A 24668-nucleotide genomic window follows, 5' to 3' on the forward strand; every position below is an offset into this window, starting at 1 on the left:
GGAGGGGGCCACTTACCGTTGGGGTTTATGATATTTTTGAATTATTTCACAAACAGTCTATTAATCCTTATTGACAATATAGTCATTATGTGAAATGATAAAAACATTATGGCATGCACTTTTTCTCTACAAGTAGGTGGTGGCAAATTTATTTTGAGTGTGCACGGAGCTTAGAGGGAACACTTTTCTTTATATATTTGTTACCATCACCAGAAAAACTTTTCAGGCAGATCCGGTATAAAGTATAAAAACAATTACAAGAACCCCCCGAAACAGTGTTGTGTACAAATTGGTCTCTCTTCTTTTAGAGAAATCTCTGGTTTTTGACTGATCAGAGCTAATTTGCATACTTTTTCCCATGGTGCATTTCCTGTAAATAAGTCTCCATACACCCACTGTTTCTCTTCAATAAGAGCCAGTACTCCTCCCCCTGAACTGTTCTACCATGTAATCAATGTATGTCTGACATCATAGACAAGCCAAACAGTTACCATTCCACATCATACTGGAGAATCCCTTAAGACCATAAACCTTTCATCATATTAACTGAAAATCATTGTCATTCTATTCAAACATTAAGTCCCAGTGGGTTAAGCTAAGGTCTTGATGGAACTGATTTATTATCAAGTCTGAGTGAACATCAATAAACAATTTCTCAAACAAAGATTTTCATTTTACTTCTTTATTAAAATAGGTTAATGTGGTATTCTATAGATACAGATCTGGGGCATTTACTAGAACTGTTTATTTAAATAAATTAAACACCACCACAATAATAGGAAAAAAATTCCAGATGGTTGTCTGATGGTCACCAACACATTCGATTTTCTGTAGATTGAGTAGAAACCTGCAGAGTGAGCCAATAAAAGTCGAATATGTGTGGCTTCTTGTGACATTTCTTTTGGTTCCAAGACATTTTTCAAGATATAACATAAATTAAAAAGTTTATACAAAATTAACTTTTTCAATATACAAACCATACCGATTGTCAATAGTTTCCAGCTTTCATTGACCTTGAAAGGCCTTGGTTACTAAGTCTACTTGGATGACACACAAATAAACATGGATCGGTGAATGACCGAGGAGATCAGAGAAGTGTGAACAGGTGAGAATTAGTTAGTAAGCTTAGTATAGTATATTCGAATATTGAAATATTTTTTTTATTTTTCTATTATGGGTCCATCAAGACCAATTATTATAACTCAAAGATTTTACTGCACCATTAACACCCTTTATGGTCTGTGTGATAAAAAAAAAAAAAAAAGTGTTCTAGCCTCATTCAGTCTTATTGTAAATGGTGTGAGTAAGAGCTGAGAACGTTCTATTAAAAACCATATCACAATATTACAGGAGGAGGGAAAAAAACCGCCAAGTCTGAACTAGACTTAAGGGACCAATTCATCATTTATCCATTGTATTGTATTTTGCAGGTTGGTTTGATTGACAGGTTATACTGCTAGAACTTACAGTGCGCCATAAATAAAACTGGCATAAAAAAATGTAATTGATCTGAATGGTTCTTGTGCACTGTGCCTGCCGTCTGACTATAGCCAAACCACACTGCGTTTCCAAATCCAGATAAAAGGGAGACTTTAAAAATCGCTGCTCAATAAGTACACACATAAATTCTTATATCACTGCTTATCTGAGAGACATCATGTAAATCATAGCGACTGACAATAAAATATTAAAAAGAAAAAACTCCAACTCACAACGCAGAGAAATTGTGTATTTCTCTGCTATAATAATTCTACACGTTTGCAGACTCCATAAATAATTAACAATGTCACTTACTTACAACATACAAGTAACACCACCCGAGGCAGAAAATGCAGCCGTATATATCAGCGAGCAGGAAGATTTTGATATCCACTGAGCTGTATCAGATGCTAATCGAGTCTTACATCTCAAGTCGTTAAGAGGTAAAAGGGTGCTTGCAGAAGTGATAATAGCTTTTGGATACTTGTATCATAAAAACCTTGGACAATAAAATAATAAGTATTAATAAAGGTATTCACAGACCTGAAATAATGTCTGGGATCATTTCACTGTTGCTTAAATCAAGGGCGTAGGTACCATAGAGGCAGCCCAGGTGGTTAAAGAGTAGGCCTAGGCAGGGACGGACTGACTATTGCGGAATTAGGTTGGTGCCTGGTGGCTCATGGCCAAAGGGGGCGCACAGCCAGTTAGTCAGTTATACCACATGTATTTTCTTGAAGTTGTAATGAGCCCATGATCTTTAATACGACACGCTGGAGATCACTCTCAGTCCACCACCGGCTCAAATCCAGGGCGAAACCACAGAAATCGTAAAGTGCAGCTAAACGTTTGACAAACTTCTGACATGTCACAGAGACATGTCAGAAGTTTGGATTGGTGGGGGTCCGAGCACCGAGACCCCCGCCAATCGCTAGAACGAAGCAGCTGAAGCGCTCGTGTGAGCGCTCAGCCGCTTCGTATCTGTTCGGCTTTTTCTGGAAATAAATGTATCGGTGTACGGACTCGATAGAAAGTCTATGAGCCCGTACTCTGATACATTTATTTCCGGAAAAAGCCGAACAGACACGGAGCGGCTGAGCGCTCACACAAGCGCTTCAGCTGCTTCGTTCTAGCGATTGGCGGGGGTCTCAGTGCTCGGACCCCCACCAATCCAAACTTCTGACATGTTTCTATGACATGTCAGAAGTTTGTCAAACGTTTAGCTACGCTTTAAGCTTTCAGTTGAACAATTATTTGTCCATCAGCAAGAGTCCTCCACTATCATACACATTCACCTTGACCAAAGTGAAATGTTATTTCGTTAGCAGGGGCTGGGGACTTCCAAGGCAAAAAACTATTTGGTAGTTTAAAAACGAACCTGTAAGATACTTGCTTCTCGACATGGTTATCTGACAGTACCCATTGACATTAGCTTGTATATGGATTTAGTCCAAATCTTCAAAAATGGAACGTGTATGGACTGTTATGTAATATATGTTTTTCTTGTCTTACAGGCTTTGCACACCTTTTAAATGAAAAATAAAACAACTTTGCAGATAATTAAAAATGGCCTAATGTTTTTGATCTGCTGCTACTATCCAGATCTATGCGTTTCTTTGGTAACAGACAACAATCGAAACTCTGTGTAGTCTGATCCTAGTCATACACTCCTCCATTTTTCCCATACCGCATGGCAATATACAAAACATATACAAACCTTGAATGCGCCTATAAACATTAATGGGCCCGACGTATATGCCAAAAGAGTATTCTATTGGAATACATACAGGCAGTAGGTATTAGCATACCTTTTAAATTTCACCATATTGAAAAGTGTATTCAACTAAGTTTTTAAATACAGGCGGATAACGCAAAAATAAAATGTATATCACGCAATAGGAATCAATGTGCGATATATGCAACAGTACGGTTTACAGTTGCATAAGTCGGAGCTATATGTTCACTCACGCCAAACATACACTACAAATATAGTGTGAATAAAGCCTAAGCAGTAATAACATCATAGCAATTGCTTCTATGTGTAGACCCACATGGTATATTCCCAGTCATTTTTTTGTTAAGATTCATCAATATTTTAAATAGGATCTGTCACCTTTCCTGACATGTCTGTTTTAGTAAATAATTGTATTCCCCATGAAATAACAATTCCTCCTAGAATTTTTATAATAAGTTGACAACTGGGTGTTATACCAGAAAGAGGTGTGTCTCTGTATAGACTGAGACTGTCCAATCAGACAGGGTGAGACTGTGTAGAGACACGCCCCTTTGACAAGAGGAATGGTAACACCGATTTGTCTAATTATTCATACATTTCTGGGAGGAATAACAGAGGAACGGCACAATATAGTTCTAAATAAATATGTTCCAGAATTGTTATTTCATGGAGAATACAAGTATTTACTCAAATAGAAAGACAGGAGATGTGACAGATCCTTTTTAATGAATATTTAGACTGATGGAACCGTTTTCTATGGCTATTCTAAGGCCATTTTAATGGATAGCAGTTATTAGGTTACACAAATATAAATACTGTATAATCTATATTATATATACAGTATACAGTCTGCGCGCGCACCGGTGTGTGGGCATTTACTGTAAAATACAAATGCACAAGTAGTATGTATACTTATATATGTATTATATATAGTAGTACGGCTATAATTTAATGACGAGGCCTGGTTCTGGAGATTAAGAAAAGCGTAGGTTTATTAATCATTCAACATTGGAGTCTCGCTTGGGCGCTGACCTTTTCATTTTTCTATGCTACATCCCATGGTTTAAGCACTGGGGCATCTCTAAATGCTGCAATTCCACGAACATACGTATGAATATGCATGACACTCACCTATTTCTCTTCAGGGGATCTCTGCAATGATTTTGAGAGGGACAAGCACCGCCGGCTGTAGCTAGAACTCTGAGCGTGGGTGAATATGTAGCGGGAGAAATATTAAAGTATTATACTCACAAAGGTACATAGCTTTAATAATGTAGATCTTTTGGCTCAACAGGATGTCCATTTCACTTGCATCTGAATTAATGTTCTACTTTCATACAGGCCAGGATATAGAACAAGGTATAAAATACAGGTTATGTACCTCATATGGAGGATAAGAACAGGATAGAAATAATTACAAATGGACATTGTTCAAGGAAATGCAAAATAGACATTGAGAATAATTTCTTCTCAGGGGGGCACACCGAAAATTCTGATCATGGATTTTCCTAGATTCAACATGTGACTCTTCAGCTGTCGTGAAACTACAACTCCCAGCGTGCCCTGACAATGCGTTTTAATTCCTCACCATTTTCAAGATCTGTAAGGGTATGTTCACACGACAGCGTCCGTAACGGCTGAAATTACGGGGATGTTTCCGCCTGAAAACATCCCCGTAATTTCAGCCGTAACGGCATGTGCAGGCGCTTGAACGCCGCGTCCATTACGGACGTAATTGGCGCTGCTATTCATTGGAGTCAATGAATAACGGCTCCAATTACGGCCAAAGAAGTGACAGGTCACTTCTTTGACACGGGCGTCTATTTACGCGCCGTCATTTGACAGCGGCACGTAAATATATGCCTCGTGTGAACAGACAAACGTCTGCCCATTGCTTTCAATGGGCAGATGTTTGTCAACGCTATTGAGGCGCTATTTTCGGACGTAATTCGCCCGAATTACGTCCGTAATTAGTGTGTGTGCACATACCCTAATTGCTGTCAGCGAATGAAACCCTTCTTGTCTGCATCCAGGCTGGGATGGTTTTAGACAAAATGTGGCCCTGGACCAGTGCTGGGCATTAATGGGCATCGTCCTGCACTAGACGTAACACAGTGTATCAGTTTGTTTTTTTCTTCAGTGTTTCTTAAAACAATCTGCAATCCGGCCTGTCACATTGTAGCAAACTATTAAAGCAGAAGAGAGATTTGTGCTGGTATTTAGCTCTCAGAAGATTTCCTAGACTAGATACTGAGAGCAAGATGATGTCAGAAGGGTTTTTCATGATGAAAGGCAAAGTAAACTGAACATTCGCATGACTTATCATTGTGCAATAAGTAAGCTTCATTTACATAAGGCCCTGTTCACACGGCATGCATTTGACGCGTTTTTCACAAAAACGCATGATTTAAGCTTTCCACAACACACGACCATATATAAAATGCGGTGGTATACGGCACTCCATATGCATGAGCAAACGGTATCACCGAAGTTCTGCATTGTATCACATTTTGTTTCCATATTTATGGTAGGGGTAACATATTTCATAAGAATATTTTCATGTTGTTTTTCCTATTAATGCACTTTAGGGTCAAAAACGGTTCTGCAATACCCATACTCCTTCTGTTTCCATTGACTTCTATGCAGGAAATTCTACGTCCATGCGGTATCCAATGGAGCATGGTACAATTTTTCTCATACAGCAGCACGCAGACAGCATGTAAAAATACAGCATCACACAGAGCCACGGAAACCTTCATAGGATCGTTTTAGAGCTGAATTATGGATCAATAATTGATCATCTAGGAAAGTCCACAACCAGCATGTTCAGCACGACCCCCTGAGAATTATCAATCCAATGTAACACACCACAAAAATGTAATCTGGCCGGAACTAATGGTTTTGATTCTTTAGATGCGAGGAATATCATTAGTTGTATTGGACAGAGAATTTTTACGCCTATGACCACTTTTAACTTTATTTAACTTCATTTTATTCTGCCGTATTGATTACATTATTCTCCCTTTATTTCGCAGTATATATAATATGGATCTTTTCACACAAAACCAGACATTATACATAGCATGCAATAATGCACTGAAGAGCAGAGTCATAGTAATGAGGTGTTATGTAGGCAATGAGGTCCCCGGAGCACATTTACAGAATGACAATATGTCTAGATTTGTGGAATATAGTAGAACAGCTCAAATTCTGAATTTACATACAGCGGGTCAAGTCCGAAAGATCAAGCAGGAATTGAGAAAGTCATTCCTGAGCAGCTGATATTCAGTAATAAGGTTTCAAATCAAATTAGTTTTCGAGGCATTCCTGTTTGTATTATAATACGCAATATTATGTTTGTCACACAGAATATCTAAAGATGTTAAAGGGTTCATCTAGAATTAGAAAAAAAATGTCTGATGTCTTCCAAAAACAGTGCCACACCAACGGGTTGTGTCTGGTATAGCTGCTCAACTGCATTGAAGTGAATATAGCTGAGCTGCAATACCACACACAGCCTGTAAACAGGTGTGGTGCTGTTTTTGAAGAAAGCAAACTGTTTTTTCTTATCCTGTACACCCTCTTTAAGATTAACAAGGCTAGCTCCATCATAAACTCCATCTTGAGTAGAGTCACCAATGACCCCTCTCTATGCTAAGTTTTGGCTATAGGTTTTTATGACCCGTCACTGTTTTTGCTCTCAGTTGAGCCATTTACCCTCCCCATATCTACAATTTCATATCAATTAGTGGTGGACTAAAGGGTGAAAACCATCATATACATGTTCTACATATCTATCATGTTTGCCCCTGTAGACCTCCATTATCTACACGAAGCCTCCCAATAATGTTACACAATGTTACCCATTCTTTTTAATGTACCCAGTAGAAGATCTCTGGTCTATAAGCGTATGTTCACACGCAGAGTCAAAAACTTCTCAAAATACGGAGCTGTTTTCAAGAGAAAACAGCTCCTGATTTTCAGAAGTTTTTGTGCCACTCGCGATTTTCGCTGCGTTTTTTACGGCCGTTTTTGGAGCTTTTTTCAATAGAGTGTATGGAAAACGGCTCCAAAAACGTCCCAAGAAGTGTCCTGTACTTCTTTTGTCGGAACTGCTTCCGATTTTTCGGCCGTTTTTCGAGCGTTTATGACCCGAAAAACGTCTCAAAATAGGCCGTGTGAACATACCCTAATATTTGGATGAATTGCACATGGACATTACTGACAGACCTTAGTTTCTGCCACAGAAAAAGCAATTGGGTTGTCAACCGTGTAGAAGACAAGTGGAACCATTGTGAAGGTGTCTAATCCACATCATAACTACTTTTATCAAATGTGCCTCATGTCATGCGTGTTTTAAATTTTTTTTTACTTTTTTTAAAATTCTACAGAGGGAAGTGTGTGGCAAAAACTTTCCAAATGAAATTCATCCGTTTTTAAAACGGACAGGGAAAAAAGCGGATGCAAAACGGGTCAAAATCGTCCGTTAAAAACGGAAACACGGCCGGAATGGAAACGGAACGGATGCAAAACAGCAGAGAAAAATGGACCAAAATGGCCGTTTTTATCGGCCGACACTCGGACCCTGTCATGTGAATAGAGCCTTAGAATTAGGTAAATGTGAACTCACCATCTTAATGATGGTGCTTAAAGGGTCACTGTTGTTTCACCTTTAGTCCGTGTCCCACCTGAAGTTTAAATTGTTGGTGGGAAACACGGCCAACATGTTGCCTCGGCAACTATACGACACCTTAAGAGTCTCTCGCACAAATTACAATGTGCATAATTTATAGGAGTTGTACAGGAGAGTCTTTGGGCATTGTACAGTTGCCTTGGTAACTGTGCCACCCAATGTGCAGTCCGCGACTCCCGCTGTTGATTCAAATTTTGGGTGGAAGACTTAGAAAACATGAAATTATATTGACCCTTTCCGACCATATTTGAGTAGGAACTTCATAGTAAAAGTGACAATCCACCTTCCCTGAGTTTTGCCACATGGCATCTATTTACTAGGAGCTCAATATTGGACTACATGTGTTGTCAGATTTTAAGGTTCAACTGTGCGAATTTTCAATGTCCAAACTCAACAAAGGTGAACTTGCACTTTAAGTGGTTCAGGAGATACTACCTACCAACTTACAAGACACGCTCATTTCATTCCATTGAAGCAATGTTAAAGGGTGATTACGCACTCGTCTATATAATAATGTTAATCTCGTGATATAGCTAATTACTGCTTCTGGAGTCGAGAAGAATTCCTGCCCTTCCCCCTCCCATGTCTTCCTTGGATCAACAATGGTTTCATTAAGGAGTAGCTTGGTTTGATTAAACCAAGTTTTTTTTCTGTCTTTATAACTGTGAGTCATATACATCTGGTCATACGTATCTTCTACTTCTCGTATACCCTAATATCCCAATCAAACCATCATTTGGAACCTTCGTATAAATCAGTCAGAAATAGATGTCAAGAAAAATTGTAAAGTAAACACTTTCAATGTTCTGAAGTAAAAAGTTAGATCACAGTCTCTAAATCTTAGTAATATATTCCTCATATATATAATCATTATCTTTACCAGACCAAGCAAAAATATATTTAGTGTATATATATATATATATATATATATATATATATATATATATATATATATATATATATATATATATATATATAAAGAAAGAAAATTTGCAGCACTCCAATGTGAAAAAGGTGGTGGTTTATTCAATCCAAGAACAACAGCAACATTTCAATCCTACAATATGCTTGATAAGGATCCTATTGTAGGATTGAAACGTTGCTGTTGTTCTTGGATTGAATAAACCACCACCTTTTTCACATTGGAGTGCTGCAAATTTTCTTTCTTTATATACTACTACACGTCCGAGGATCGGGACGTTTTGCTAGGCACCTGATCGATCGATTCTGTGTGAGTGCTGCTGCTTTCATGTTTGCTATATATATATATATATATATATATATATATATATATATATACATATACATATATATATATATATATATATATATATATATATATATATATATATAGCAAACATGAAAGCATAAAATATATGGGGTTTGTCATTTCCTGCTCTTGTGGCATTGGCAAGATTGCAGGCAAATGGCAACATCAATTAAACATCATTTAGGCAGAGTACCCACATAGCGTAAATGCTGCGGAATTTCCGCAACGGAATTGTGTGAGAAAATTCCTGAGCATTTACAGTAGCAGCAAAGTGGATGCGATTAAGAAAATCTCATGCCCGTGCTGCTTAAAAAAAAAGCAGCATAAACGTTAATAAATTGACCTGCGGAGAATTTAATTCCACAGCATGTCAATTTACAATGTTTTTGTTGATTTTTTGTTGTGGCAAAGATCGCAATTCAGGAAAAAAAAATCATACTTACCCAGAATGCCCTCCTTCTTCCTGCAGTCCGGCGTCCTGGGATGACGTTTTATCCCATGTGACCGATGCAGCCAATCACAGGCTGCAGCGTCACATAGCCTGCAACGTCACCATAGGAGGCTGGACTACATGTAGAGAAGACAGAGGGGGTAAGTATGAGCTCTTTCTTCCACAGTGGAAATTAACCACAATGTGGTGCGATTTTTCGGATGAAATGTACTGCGGGTTCCAGGTTGGACATGCTGCGTGATTTTTACGCAGCATATCCAACCTGTGGAAAACCGACCTTATGCTCTGTTCACACAACATTTTGCATTCTGTTGAAAGGTACCTGATATACCTACAGTGTGTACATCATTGTGTCTGAATAAATAATGAGTACTTCTTATCAGCAAAGGTTTTGGGGGTCAGATCCCCAATCAATCATACATTGATGGCGTCTCCTAAGGATAGGCCACTATCAATTGAAAATCCTGGACAATCCCTTTATAGACTGGACCCTGTCTTTCTCAAGTTCAGTGGAGGAGTCAGTTAGCAGACCCCAACCAAGTTGACATTTATCGGCAGCACGTACTTAGCAGGGAAAGGTTTTCAATATACCTTTATCATTGATCTCTTCTTATTTTAATAATTGTCTGACCTGAAATCAGGAACTATGGAGAGCTAATTGAAAAAGAAGAAAGTAGCAAAAGCTACAGTGTGCTCACCCAATATGTTTGTTCTGGGATCTGTAGTTCCTCAATGGAGTGCAGCGAGGAGAGGGCTTGCAGGCCGGCAAGAGATTAATGTAAAGTGGGAAAGAAGGAAGTTCCTCAGAACATCCATAAGATATTAAAAAAAGAGCTTTATTTGTTCATCTTAAAAATCCAAGGAGGGCACAAGCTTGGCGTGTTACAGCTTACGCGTTTCGAACAAGACTGTTCTTACTCATGCTATGAGATATTATCACTCCTATAATTTTAAGGTGATTTGTGACCTTAAGCTCTAATCCTCATTACTAAAATGGTCATTTGAACAGAACCCCCATAATGAATGCCAATTACTCACCACTAAAATGGTGATTTGAACAGAACCCTAATCTTGAGGAATACTCGGCTTAATTAGTGATATATGGCGGACATTTTTTTCCATTCCCAATCGAAAAAATATCTCCACGTGTGAATTGAAAGCTCAGACTGACGTGCCAATGACTAATTATAAGGACATAAGTCTGATTGGAGCCTTTATCACTCCATGGAAACCCCATTCTAGAACTCATTAGTGCTTGTAAGTCCGTATATTGAGCTGAATACCTAATGATGAAAAACTGCGAAAGAACATGAATATGTACAGAAATGAATAGAAAAAGTGAATCAAGCACACATTGAGCTTTACCCTTTGGCCATCACAAATAATCCAAGTTATATATTCCTCACAGCTATACATTATTACTTTTGACAATATATTGTATACTGTGAAGTGTATATGGGCCTGCATGAGGCTCTTTTTACTTCACGTCTGAGCCTTTCATAAGACGTACATGTCGGCAATATTGAGAAGACTCAAAGATACCTTTTTCCATATGCCATATTAGGGTATATGAACGTCAAAGAGGTGGGCCAAAATAGAGATCCTCTCACAAAGACTGACTCCGAATGTGTCAAATGTTTAGGAAATAATTCGACTATTTGGAATGTAATACTACCCCTTATTTTCCCTGCACCTATTTCTGTATGTGCTTACCCTAGAAATTAAACATGGTAGCCAGGTGTTACAAATATCCGACCCACATCGATCAGCTGATTCCCATAACATCTCATGAAAACAACCCAATTTAGAAAGGAAGAAGGCCCGTTTCTCCATATTAAGATTCAACTTAGACCATGGGGTTCATCAGGGGGACCCTAAAATGTGTAGCTCAACCGAGACCATCAAATTTAGGTAGGATCGTTCGACTATCTAATGTCTTTAAGAACCATTCCGGCTCTCCCTAGCAGTTTTCTTCCCACGGGAGTTAAGCCGGTGCTAGAAATGTCTGGCAGTGGCTTATTACCTTATCCCCATTGAAATAAATGGCCGGGAGAGCTTGTTCATCTTGTTCATGAGGGAGCTGGGAGAAATAACAGTCGACAGCCGACAGTTATTTAAATTGTATGGTCACCTTTATGATTCTACAAAACCTCTATTCAACTGTTCAATTTGTTTGCACTGTTCCGTATTATATATTTTTCATCCTTCTCTAAAGTACAAACATGGCAAAAGAAGACGTTTTCAGTAGGGTCCATCACCTAGCTTTGCAGGACACCTGATTGTAATATCTGGGTAAACTTGGTGAAATATTTGCAGAGGACATTTTTATTTTATACATACATGCTTCACCTCCTTTCTTAGTGTGAGGCGAGGTTGATATGCTACCGCTAAATGGTCCAAAAACTTAACCACATATGAGTTTTACCACAAAACACTGTTTTTGCAACGCAGCTTTTGTCTTTGCCGTTTTTGAAGATAAAACCTGTAAAAACTGCAAGGCCAAAAAGACGCATTCTAAATCCTCATTATTTTGCAGCCAAGCCGCGTATGGTTGTGGGTTTTGATATGGTTAATCTATGGCCTCCCTCTTATTTCTATTCTATTTTAAACCAAGGGCGGAAAATAATTATACAACTATTATTTATAGAAAAAAAAAATGTCAACAAATAATTTCCCGAAAGAATCAAAATCAACTTGGACAATTAATGAGATTGTGTTCAACTTTAGCTTTTTCTCTTATGCATATTTTGTGTATTGTCATGTATGATTTATTGTTCTCAGAGTGCAGACCAACAGGATGTTTCTCAGTGGCATTTATATGCCCCAAGGGGAAACTCTTTTTTCTTGTATGTGTAAGGAACATGGTCTAAATGAAGATGACTAGGGACCTGAAGACTGAAATAAATCTGCATGTTCAGAGGGGCAGAACTGAACTAGTTTTTTTATGAACTGTGTTCAAAAGTTGATGTGTTAGTTTAAGCTGAAAACTACGGCTGAATCCCTGAGCTTATATCACCTCCTTGTGCCTCTTAGCATTCTCACAAATATAAAGCATTCTGGAGCTTCCTACACCTGGCTGTCAAACATGACAGATGGCAACGCTTTGCTACAAGTACAATTCTTACAGAAAAAACACCCTTATCACCCAATGGCATCAGTGTGTCTCCGAAGGTAATAATTGTTGTAACAACCTTCTTTTCTAAACATAAATATAAAATCTCAGCAAAACACGAATTCTAATAAGAACACCAGCGCCGATACTCATTCTTTGATCTGAAGTATTATCATCGCTTATATAAAATTGATAGGAGACACTGAAGCAAGTTCCAGCATGGCTTATGAAATATAATCCCTACATTCTAAATAAATCATGGGAGAGAAAAACATACAATTGAAAAAAAAAAAACCTCCTACCTGACAACCGGAGTATTTGATGTTCAATCCCGTTGGAATAAATTATTTATGAAGCTGCTGTAGAATTCAAAAAATTCCATGTTTAGAACTGACCTTCTATGATGATGTAGCAGACATTGTTTTAGGGCTGTGGAATAATAGTTATAATCAACGCTAACAATGATAATTACTACATGACTATCACATTGACATTTTATACTCTCTATTTGCACGGCTGAACACACAATCTTTCAGATACAAGTCACAGCCATGTAGAAATGACAGCCTAATTTTTTGGTGCCTTGGGCCTATGGAGATGACTAGCTCGAAACTCGAAAGAGCCAAAACAAGGACATCAAATCATGTAGAGCTTATACTACAGAGCACCAAGCTGTATGGCCTTTTGTTAGTGACTAAGTAGAGGTTTATATTCTACTGAGTTATAAATATAATGTTTACAACATGACCATGTCAGTGGGAAGATAGAGGTGGTGGATGAAAGAACAGGTTTCTGCGGCGACTGCTCAACTTTAAGTAAGAATCAAAGAAATTGTTTGAAATATTTAGAAGTAATATTATTAAATTAGTTATAAAGATGAAAAAGACAAATAGTTGACCAAATGGGGTTAGACCTTGAAAGAACTATGCTATTATCCTGCAGGAGAAAAAATGATAACAATTAGAGGAAATTTGTCTGTGTGAGAACGAATCCTCGCAGCGTTAATGCGCTTTTACCTAAGGAATAATTACGGTTATTAAAATGCTTACTTTCCTAGAGTGTCTCCTCATAGCCACAATGTTCCATTTCTGCAAAATATCATTGCATTAATAATCCTTCTTATAAGGAAAAAATCACCAAGCTGCAATGATAGTCTTAGCTGTAGAAATAATAACTGGGATACAAGTTATATGGGAATGTCTCCCTATAGTGGAAATGTTCTCTCTTCCCCACTTATAACAACATCTCCTCAAGGCCCCAAAGTTCTAAAAAAAATATAATTTCAAATATATAACAACTAAAGTCATAATAAACTCTCTTGTATAATAGGATCTTTCCTTAAGAAATGATCTAAAGATACTGAGTCGTATTAAAGCGGCTCCGTGGAGCTCCAGTGTGCTTTTGTTTGACAAGGTTTTGCTAATAAGAGCATGACCTTGGAGATCAAATATCCTTGGGCTAGAGGGTGAGCCCATTTGTATCAGGCAAATCAGACCTGTTTTCCAGTCTCGGGAAATACAGTCTCTCCGGGACATAATTGGAGCAACAGGGAAGACGTGTTTATGATGCTGTATGTGGTCATTTGTAGAATAATACAACATTATTGTATGTGGAAAGCAGAAGTTTGATGAGTTGTGACTTCATCAGTCTGGAAACAAGTAGTATATTGGCAGTGTACAAGGTTTGGTTTGCAATAGATTTTTCACTAAGTACATCAGTGAAATAGATGGGAAACAGGTATTGTCATTTTCAGGGAGTAGAGTCAATGGAAAATTTTTTGGGGGAATTTTTAAATTTGGTAGAGTTGTATGCCGCCATCAACCCCTACCCATTTTTTGGGTATTTAATTTTCATTTTTTTCCTTCCCACGTTCCAAATGCCATAACTTGGCTTGTTTTTTTGTGGGACCAATTTTAGTTTGTCACTACACCATTTATTATACCATATAAAATACTGTTAAGTAAAAAAAATTATTTGTGGAGTGGAATTTGAAAAAAAAAACTATGATTCCTCCATTGGGAATGTTTTTTGGGTTTTGTTTTTACAGCATTCACGCATTCACTGAGTGGTTAAAATGAAATATTAACTTTTTTCTGACCCATGTCTTTTGTATTTTTCCATTGATCGAGAGGTTAAAGGGCTTGTTTTTGCTGAATGAGATGTCGTTTTTGTTGTGTTTTTTTTTATTGGTTCTATTTTGGAGTACATACAAAATTTTGATCACTTTTTATTCATTTTTTGTGGGAGACAGGTTGACCAAAAACAGTGATTCTGGCTTTTTTTTTTTTTTGCGTCATTTACCATGCAGTTTAAATAATGTAATATTGTCATAGTTCCGACTTTTAAAGATGCGGTGATACCAAATAAGTTTCTTCTTACATTACTTTAGGGGAGGAAAGGTTAAAAGGGTACTTTTTTTTACTTGTAATATTTATTTGTATATATAAAAAAACTTTAGTTACTTTTTATTATTAGTTCCTCTAGCGGACTTGAACAAGAACTCGTTGAATTGCTTGCACAATACACTGCAATTCTTATGCATTGCAGTTTATTGTGTTTTTTACCAGCTCCTAATAAGACTTGCCTCTGTAGATGACTTGAGTAGACACCCAGACTGCCATGACAACCATCAGCTCCCTGCAATCGCATAGTGGGCTGTGATGGTCTGACAAAGGGGGCCGTCCCTCTTTCTAACAGCTTAGATGTTACGGTCGCTATTGACCGTGGTTTTTATGTTTTTTAATCCCCTGGATCAAAGTTATCTTCGGTGCGTGAGATAGAGACCGTATGTCACCCGATTTTTCTGGATCCAAAATAGTTCAGAAAGCCGGGCTCCCGTACTGAAACATGATTACACTTCAGGACAGTATTCCCGCGGGGAGGCAGTGACTCACAGCATAATGGATGACTATGATGCTAGGAGCCTGGCTTTCTGTGGCAAAAAATGGCCACAAAATCGTCATGTGTAAATAAACCCTAAACCTAATTGGTATTTTTGGGTGGTGAACAGTGGCAACCCAACTTGTACCTAGGTTGTCAACTTGGGTCAGTGCATTTGCTGACCAATCTGAATGGGATGTCCTTATGCTACTATGTATTGTTCCTAAACAACTGTTCCTATTTAAGTCCTTTGTAGATACAAGCCTAAAATGATGACTTTTATGAAACTAGACCTCACACAAACCAACATTGAGCAGATTAATTGTGTAACTTCTCTAATCCTCCCATTTATCACTCTGTATCTTCAGGCAAAGCAATTAGCGCACGTGTCAGGGTTCAGTAAATGTGTTGACAGTCGTAAGGTTCTTAGAGAAGCATTAGGGATATTATTAGAACAATCTCAAATGTTTTTGACTTTTGTGAATAAAGAAAATATAGGGTGGTGAGTTTCCATGTTGGGCTAGTATGTCCTAATGGGGTTATAACATCTCCATGAATGAGTATCTCTTGTAGTATTGTGTTTACTGGAGCATTCCATACATAACTGTATAAATAATAGAAAGAAAACATAGAAAGAAATGAGGAACCATTCAATTTCATAGGAAGTTATTGAAGACCACAAATATCTAACGCCTTTTTTCCACCTCCAATTCAGCCGGAGAATAACATGAGGAGTTTATCTTGTCTAATCTTTTAAGGGAGACGCAGTATTGGAGTAAGGTTTTTGTTGCCTCTCATCCAGAGACAAGGCCAGTTTAAGCCTTGTTCATTTTCCATGGTAGCTTGTTTTACATGCAGTGACTATTAGAGGGATAAGGAGGGTGACACACAAAATATATGTCCTATAGCTGTTTATTTTGATGGACTGATAGAGTCGAATGCCTAAAATGCTACAACACAGCTACATTGAACTACATTCTTTACATAGTGAAGCACAATATGAATGAAGGAGGCTTTATTGCATAAGTGAAGTTGAACTCTTACAGTTCAGAGCACAGGAATAGATCTTCTTGCCTCCATCCTCATAGTGTGCCCAGACAGCCAGTCTCAGCAGCCAAATTTTGACAGGCATTACATTGCAAAAGTAAACATGTGCTAACAGTATTAAAAGGATATCTGTCACCTGATTGACGCTTTATCCGAGGCATAAGAGGAAATAAATGCCAATAAAGAAACAATGAAGGAGCTTTTCAGAAGTACCAAGAGAGCTTCTAGCTGACTAGACTCCTTCACCTTAGAGAGACGAGGAACAGGGACTTGGGACAAGGAGCCATAAGGGGGGACACTGCGATCCCCTCCATGGGGAATGGTATTAGAAGTTAGTTGAGACACGATGGCGCCGGGGAAAGGAGCTGGCGGTGGGGGATAGGAACTGGGGGTGGGAGAAGTATTTGAACCTTTGTCCTAACGACAAAAGTCAAAATTTAAGGTGAGAAAAGGTGGTTTTCTAGGAGTGGGCGAATATGATTGGGTGAGAGGTTACGCTTCACCCTGGTTCTCTGAACTGGCTGTAATTTTAGCAACTGGTTCGGGAGAACCGGGGCGAACTGGACCCCTTTTCAGCCTCAGGCCCTGGGCACGTGCCCAGATTACCCTCATTGTAATTCGGCCCTGGTCATGAGGACATTGATTTTAAATGCAAGAGACTGTACAGTTCGGATGGCGTGCACCTGTCACTAATTGGTTTGGAAAAATAGGGACCATCACTTGGGGGGCCCTACTTTTATTGGCGGAACTGTGTTTAACTCCAACAAGAGTGTGGTAATTGGTGGGCCCATGGAGGGCTGGGCATGCCCATGAGGCTAGTTAACTGTCAGCGGACGAGAACATAACTGTAAGGTTGGTCCTCAAAAAGGTCAGTCAGGTACAGGCATGGTCCAGCTGCTGGAGGAAGGGGGTGTGGAGTCATTTGGGCCAGGCTCCTCAAGTTGTATGTCCATGTGATAAGGCACATAAAATAAAATGGGTGACACTAGCCACCATTCTTTTCGCCAAACCCTTGTTGTCTTGTATTATATATTTGGGGTTGGATTTTATCAGTTTAGGAGAGGGTGGATTAACAGGTTCCCCCTTCAGGCTGTTGTACTTATTACCTGCTCTTGGAATTCCAAAAATTAAGGGGTCTGTTTGGTGACAGTTTCAACACTGTCTATTGTTTGCTTGAAATCCTTTTCATGTACTTTCTGGTTTAACATCCCAAGCTTATAGTGTCCAAATTTTTTTAATTGATTAGAAAACATTCACGTTTTACCGGGGAAAAAAAGAGTTTACTATACCAGGGCTTAGGTGCATTGTCATTGCTACCTTAAGTTCTAAAAGTTTAGCTTCCTTTCAAGTTTATACAAAGAAAGACTTAGAATCGTCTGGGTCTTGAAACAAGTGAAAATTATCTGTTATATCCCGGGAGATCCTTGTATGTAATTATGAATACACTCCTTAACATTGAAATTGCAACACCAAGAAGGAAACGTTTTAGAATTGTGGACATCACAGGATCGATAAACATGTTAATGATATGCAAATAATAAAAAAAAGGAAACAAAATATTCCAAACATCTTGATTTATACAGTATCGAGTATGAGTGCCCCACACAGAAATACACACACTTACTTGGCAGCCATCAATGAGGTTATTAATGGTTGTCTGAGGAATGTTATGCCACGCTGAATGCACTTGGGCACGCAAATCATCAAGATTGGCTGCTGGCTACTATATTTGCAATTGCCGACCGATGACGACACAGATGTGCATCATGGGAGACAAGTCCGGAGATGCTGCAGGGCATGGTAGCACGTTTTGACCACACAGGATGCTCACAGTACCAAAAGCAACATGCGGCCTGGTGTTGTCCTGTTGAAAAACTGCTTCTGGGACACAATGGCTGTACCACTGGTTCCACTACCAAAACAATGTAACGCTGAGCTGTTAGTGCACCTGAAATGAAGACTGGAGTGGTCCGGCTGCCTACATTATGCCACCCCTCACCATAATCCTGGGAGTAGGACCAGTGTGACGTTCCCGTGTGAAGGCCTCTTGCCCAGGTGGTCTCCAATCTCCGGTTATCATTGTGTCCGAGACAAAAGCAGGACTTATCGCTGAAGAGGATGGACCTCCATTCTAGCCTCCATTGCCGTATTCCTGTGTACCATGATAGCCTTTGAGTACGGTGGCGTTTGATCAATGGAACACCTGTAACTGGACATCTGTCTCGTGGCCCAATGTCGTGCAAGCACCTTCTGATGTGTGTGTCGACACTTGTTGGTGCCCTAGGCTTGGGACGTGATGTCCAATTTCACTAGCAATACAGAATGGATCATCATCCTTCCATTTAGATGATCCGTCTGTGCAGAGGTTCACCTTCGCACATCTCTTGCTGTCATTCTCGTTCGTTGTTGTTCTCCCAACCTTTGGGAAACGCAAAGTTGAACAGTGCTGACATCTCTGCTTAGGTGCGTAGCGATCTGCCGGAGTGATAAACCAAGGTCTCTCAGTTCAAGAATTCTGTCCCTCTCAGTTTGCGACAAATGGTGATAACTGGCACGTGGACAAACAGGAGGCATCACACAATCATCCCACACCACTTGATCCAATGTTTGTGGTTTCATCTGGCTAAAAAACTTTGCTTTCAATCTGGATTTTATGCCCCTTCCTCATGCCACAGATTGGAGCAAGATGCTTGAAAATTTGATTATTTGCAGATTTTAGTGATAACTGCTACTTCCCTGATTTGCATAACCTTACGGCTTTCCCTTCTTGGTGTTGCAATTTCAATGTTGAGGAGTGTATTATCTCTTGTGTAGCTGTGCCCTTGTACCCCTATGTAAAACAATATTACTGTTCATGATCTATATTAAAGACAATAAAAAATTGGAGTTCAATTGTATGGATTTTTTTCTTTGAAGAGAAATAACAAGCTGCCTGTTTTGTCTTTACCGCTGTCAAATTGATTAAACACTAGTCAATCAAAGACAAATTTCTTCTAAAATAGTTATTAAATATCACAACTCGCATGTTATAATCAAGCTGTGAAGATGCTTTTTGAAATTATAGTAATTTTTTCCAGAATAAAATATATTAATACTATTATTTTACACGGCTGATATTTTACAATATTCATGTAATACATCAAAAGACAATAAATGCAAAAAAAATAATTTATTGTCATTCTTATTATTTATACAATTTATTATAAGACGTAGGATATTATATGTAATGGGTAGAGACAAGAGGTGGGGTATGTATAAATTGTATTAAGGATAGGAGATCATATCATACGTCCCAAGTTTCTGAACTGCCAAAAAGCACCCATAAATACATTGCCATACAGCACCCATATAATGTATACGAAGCACAGATAGTTCTTACGGGGCCCAGTTAGTGCCATACTGTTTATTGCCCAGATACATAGTACACACTACATTGCCAAGAGTACTGTTCTTCACTTAGATGGTTTCAAACAGTGCCCACTAAAAAGCCAAGCAGCACCCAGATAGTGTTATAATTTGCCCACAGAACCATATATTGCATACATGGTGCCAAACAGTGCTCAGGGAGTGCCCACATAGTCATACCGGACTTACATAATGCCTCATCAAATAGTGCCAGAGAGTTTCATACTTTGCTCATGTAAATAGTCCATCTAGTGCCCACTAAGTGCCTATAGTGACACAGTTCTCTGCCACAGAGCAGCCACCACTTATCTCCTTCTCGTTCCTATGCAAGGATGGTACAACCTTCTGGTTTCCCGAGGCAGTGATTTAAGAATGTGCCCCCATCTAAGCATGATAGTTGTTGGATTGAAAATCATTCATTTATTTGTCCATGTTACTCTTTCCCCACCAATCCCTACTGCTTTTTTTTTTAAACAGGGAAACATTTATTGGTAAAAGTATTAAAAGCAGAACATTGTATAAAAAACCCAGAAAAAAACAACAACATAAATTGTACCTGCACCTTCATTAGCGGATTTAGCGCCCTAGGTGACCGCCTGCTCCAGCTACCCCTCGTTCCACCCCTACTGTTTCTGGGATATCCTGCCTCTAAGTTCCCTTGCACCGTGCAAGAATGTTATGCTGCTTTCTGCTGGAAGCAGTTAGTAATATCTCATTGACATTACTAGCTTTACAATCAAGAAGGCTGCTGAGTTCCAATGGTGGGAATCCAAGTCAGTGAGATACTAAAGAAATCCCCTGACACCGCCCTGTGTCCTGCTGGATCTGGGATACCTGCAGTATGGACTATCTTATTTGGTAGTGGAGTTTGTCAAGTTAGGATGTTGATAGAAGAGAAGCTGTAGTTCAGATAATGTATGTTTGTCTTTTTTGGTTGTATTTGAAGATTGGAAGTAGAAAGCTGGGCTGTTACACAGTTGACTGTCGCCGAAAGACAAGAGACTGCTAGTACATACTTTGTGACAAGTACTTGTCACAAAACCGGCCATGTGACGGAAATAGGATTTTCCTGCATGTGACATGTCATCAAACAGAAATCAAAAAAATTGTTCATGCAATGAGGTTTTAAACTAAAATTATACTAAAATAAACGACATGTGTTTAATATAGGTAATTATTATTTTTATTTTTTTAAATTGCCACCGATTTTTCCCCTCACCATTTCTCGTAGGCAGTTTTCCACACATACATGGCTTGCTGTCACAACTTACATCTGATGAGTCATATTAATTCACGTATGCTCCACATAAGTCCATCTTCACGTAGAGTTTATTAACATTATTGAAGTAACTGAGATATCGATAATTGAGGGCAATATAAAGGACAGGAAAATCAGCCTGCAATAAAACATAATGACTCGTATGATATTCAGGGCACTGCATGTTGATAAATGAAATGGATGTTGAAGATGATAATGTATTATGCCATTATTGTGTAATTTAATGGTGCAGACTGGTTAAGGGCCTGTTCACATAGATACTATTATTTTTTATTTATTTTTATTTTTAGGTGCACTTTGTTAAATAAGCATATTTGGAGTTCAAATGTGATTACTTACTGAAGGGAGGGAGTCTGCAAAGATTATAATTTGTAGAACAACACTGTTCGGAGGATAGATGTTGACTAAAAGAGCTCCACTACTAAATCATGTCCTATTTAGGACTGCGAGAACAGCAAACAGTACCCTCAAACTCTAGTTTGGGGGGCTGTACAGCTGGCAGGATTTTAGAATATTATAAATGCCCTATTTAAAGCACTATCAGAGGCATAGCCAACATTTCTGCGCCCCAATTCAAAATGTGTAACACGGTCTCCCCAACTTCGCCTGCAATTGAAAGTACTACTCTCATCTTATGGTACGTGCAAGTGAGGCTGTTGAGCCCTACATGCACCAGGAGACAGGCATGACTGCAACCTAGGCATCTCAGATATATTTTAGTACATTTAATAAACGTTTATTTAATGGAAAGTATGGAATACGCAGGGAAATCGAGTCAAAACTATAAGCATAATTGAAATTGCTTTATGTTAATCTCCATTATTCTGGTTTACTAACATAAACCAATTTTTGCATTTTGGGTGGAAACTTTAATGCTGCCACCCACAGGCAGAATTCTAATGATCAATAAGATCTCTGCCTGGCATTATTGGAACAAATTTAGGGGAAAACACAGAATTTTTAAAGGGGGATCTCTAAGTGCATTGGTGCCCACAACAGAGACGGTACAATTCTTCTCCTCCTGCCACCACCAATTATACCCAATTTGGCAACTTTGTAATACACCCCACATTATTACATATGGTGTTTTAGAGGGTAGACATCGTTTTCCTGTAAAATCCCTGGGGGAGTAGCTTAGTGGTTAGTACCTATTATCTCTGGTGATCTAGGATGGTTATAGGATAATATCAACTATTGCTTGAGGGCTACAGTGGTTTAGTAGCTAGCACACAATAATATGTAAAATATTATAATTATATAGTTTATTATATAATATCACATATATGTAAAAATGTCCACAATTTGTACACGAATTAGAGTTCTGTTTGCTGAAAACATCTTATATGGGATTATCACAAGGAGCTTTTCCAACATGTTGAAATATCTGCTCAGAGCCATCTGCTTAGATTTTATTGAGAATATATTTTGCTTATTTTTTACTTACTTTTGAATGTAAGTTTGAATGTTTTCTACACTATTATGCTAGTTATACAAGTTCTAAAATTGTTTTATTTGATACATTATGTAGTCACAGGGATTTAGTAAATTCCTCTACTTTGTAACTATTCCCTGACTGACATGCAAACAATAAGAAACATTGACACTCTAATGGGTTTGTAACTAGACTTACTGATGAATTACTTAACATAACAGTAAAAGTAAATACCCTATTTATCATTAACATGCATCAATGCCTGTGAAATACCAAAGAAATAATGGCTGAAATACACAAAGGCTTTAAGTTAGCTGCAGGTGTCTTTAAGATAATCGTTTAGTGGAAAGTACATCCTCATTCAAAAGGTACAAAAAAGATCTGTCATCTAATTACTATTCTGTGTCATGGTTTCAGTTGAGTCAAGTAAAATAGGATAATGAGGTCTCCAATCCAATGTTTAGGACCAGGCAAAGGGTTAGAAGAACAGAAAGCTAATTCAGGTGCAAGTAGAGAATTAGAATTTACAGACATTTCAGGAATTGAAAAGTGGGAGTCGATCAGAATTCATAAAATTCAATAAATTGCCATCGTATTGCCATGGTCATTTGTTTTTGACAGTGAACACCCAACATTACAGTGAAAATAATCCCCTTAAAGAAAAGGGACAATCCACAAAGGATATAAAGGAATTGAAAACTTATCACAGAAATATCTGTTCTAGATCAATTGTGGTCTTTTCAAAAAGGTGGTCTTTTGGAGTTCTGGAAAGCGATAATTTTATTGTATTTTATTTTTTTTAAGTCCACAACATAAAAGCTGGCAGGCTGCTTAGTACTGCTATCCAAAAGCTGTAACATTGTGTATTAAGAAATATTTAACATTTCTAAAGTCAGGATCTGTTTTATAGAAAGTGGGTCCTTGGGCAGCAAGAAAAGTAGCACACCACCCACCATCACCCATGCTCACTATTATATGTCAGTTTATCTCACAATTTCAAAATTTCTGGTGGTCGAAGTTAGTAAATAGGGATAATTTTACAGGATCAAGTTAAGATTATGTCCCCCTAGGACATAAACTTCACTTGATACAAATGTTGTTAACACAAATTAGGCTCTGTTCACATCTGCGTTGGGGTCCCGTTCTGACGTTCCGTCTGAGCTTTCCGTCAGAACGGGACCCATAACAGACACAAACTGACATGAACGGAAACCAGAGGTTTCCATTTCCATCACCATTGATTTCAATGGTGACGGATCCGGTACCCATGGTTTCCGTTTGTCTCTGTTGTACACCGGATCCATTGTTTTGCCGGAGGCAATAGCGTAGTCGACTGCGGCAAAACTATGCATCCGGTGCACAACAGAGACAAACAGAAACCATGGGCACCAGATCTGTCACCATTAAAATCAATGGTGATGGAAATGGAAACCTCTGGTTTCCGTTTGTGTCAGTCTGTGTCTGTTCAGGGTCCAATTCTGACGGAAAGCTCAGACGGAACGTCAGTACGGGACCCCAATGCAGATGTGAACAGAGCCTTAAGTATATTTCCCCTGTCAATATTTTTATTGATAACAATTTATTTATTTCTAAATATAAACATAAACAAACATAATCATACTGCATAATCCTAAACAGGAGATTTCTCTGCAATATGCAGAAGCAGAGTGTTTAATGCTTCTTTGCAGAACCAATCTCTCCACATGAATTCTGCAAGATATGTAGGAAGCAAATCACGAAGAACACCCCTTTTCGTCTTGATACAAGCCTTAAATTTACTCAAGTAAGACTCTATATCAGGGGTAGGCAACCTTTTTTTGTATGGCGTGCCAATAATAATAAAAAATCAATGAAGAAGTACTCGGTGTGCTGTGCAAACCTGAAA

The 24668-nt window shown here is 38.5% G+C and overlaps 2 long non-coding RNA genes across 2 annotated transcripts in view; both read right to left on the bottom strand.

Moving 5' to 3' along the window:
• LOC142657109 (uncharacterized) overlaps positions 1 to 24668 on the bottom strand; it is a 361195-nt gene that overhangs the window by 4458 nt on the left and 332069 nt on the right. The gene's annotated exons all lie outside the window — the stretch shown is intronic.
• On the bottom strand, positions 1805 to 13086 carry LOC142657108 (uncharacterized). The gene is made up of 3 exons (XR_012849810.1): positions 13043 to 13086; positions 4466 to 4541; positions 1805 to 1978 (listed from the first exon to the last, which is right to left on the bottom strand). It is a non-coding gene; the product is annotated as an uncharacterized LOC142657108 (long non-coding RNA).

This window comes from Rhinoderma darwinii, chromosome 7 (genome assembly GCF_050947455.1).
Source record: "Rhinoderma darwinii isolate aRhiDar2 chromosome 7, aRhiDar2.hap1, whole genome shotgun sequence".
NCBI classification, from domain to species: domain Eukaryota; kingdom Metazoa; phylum Chordata; class Amphibia; order Anura; family Rhinodermatidae; genus Rhinoderma; species Rhinoderma darwinii.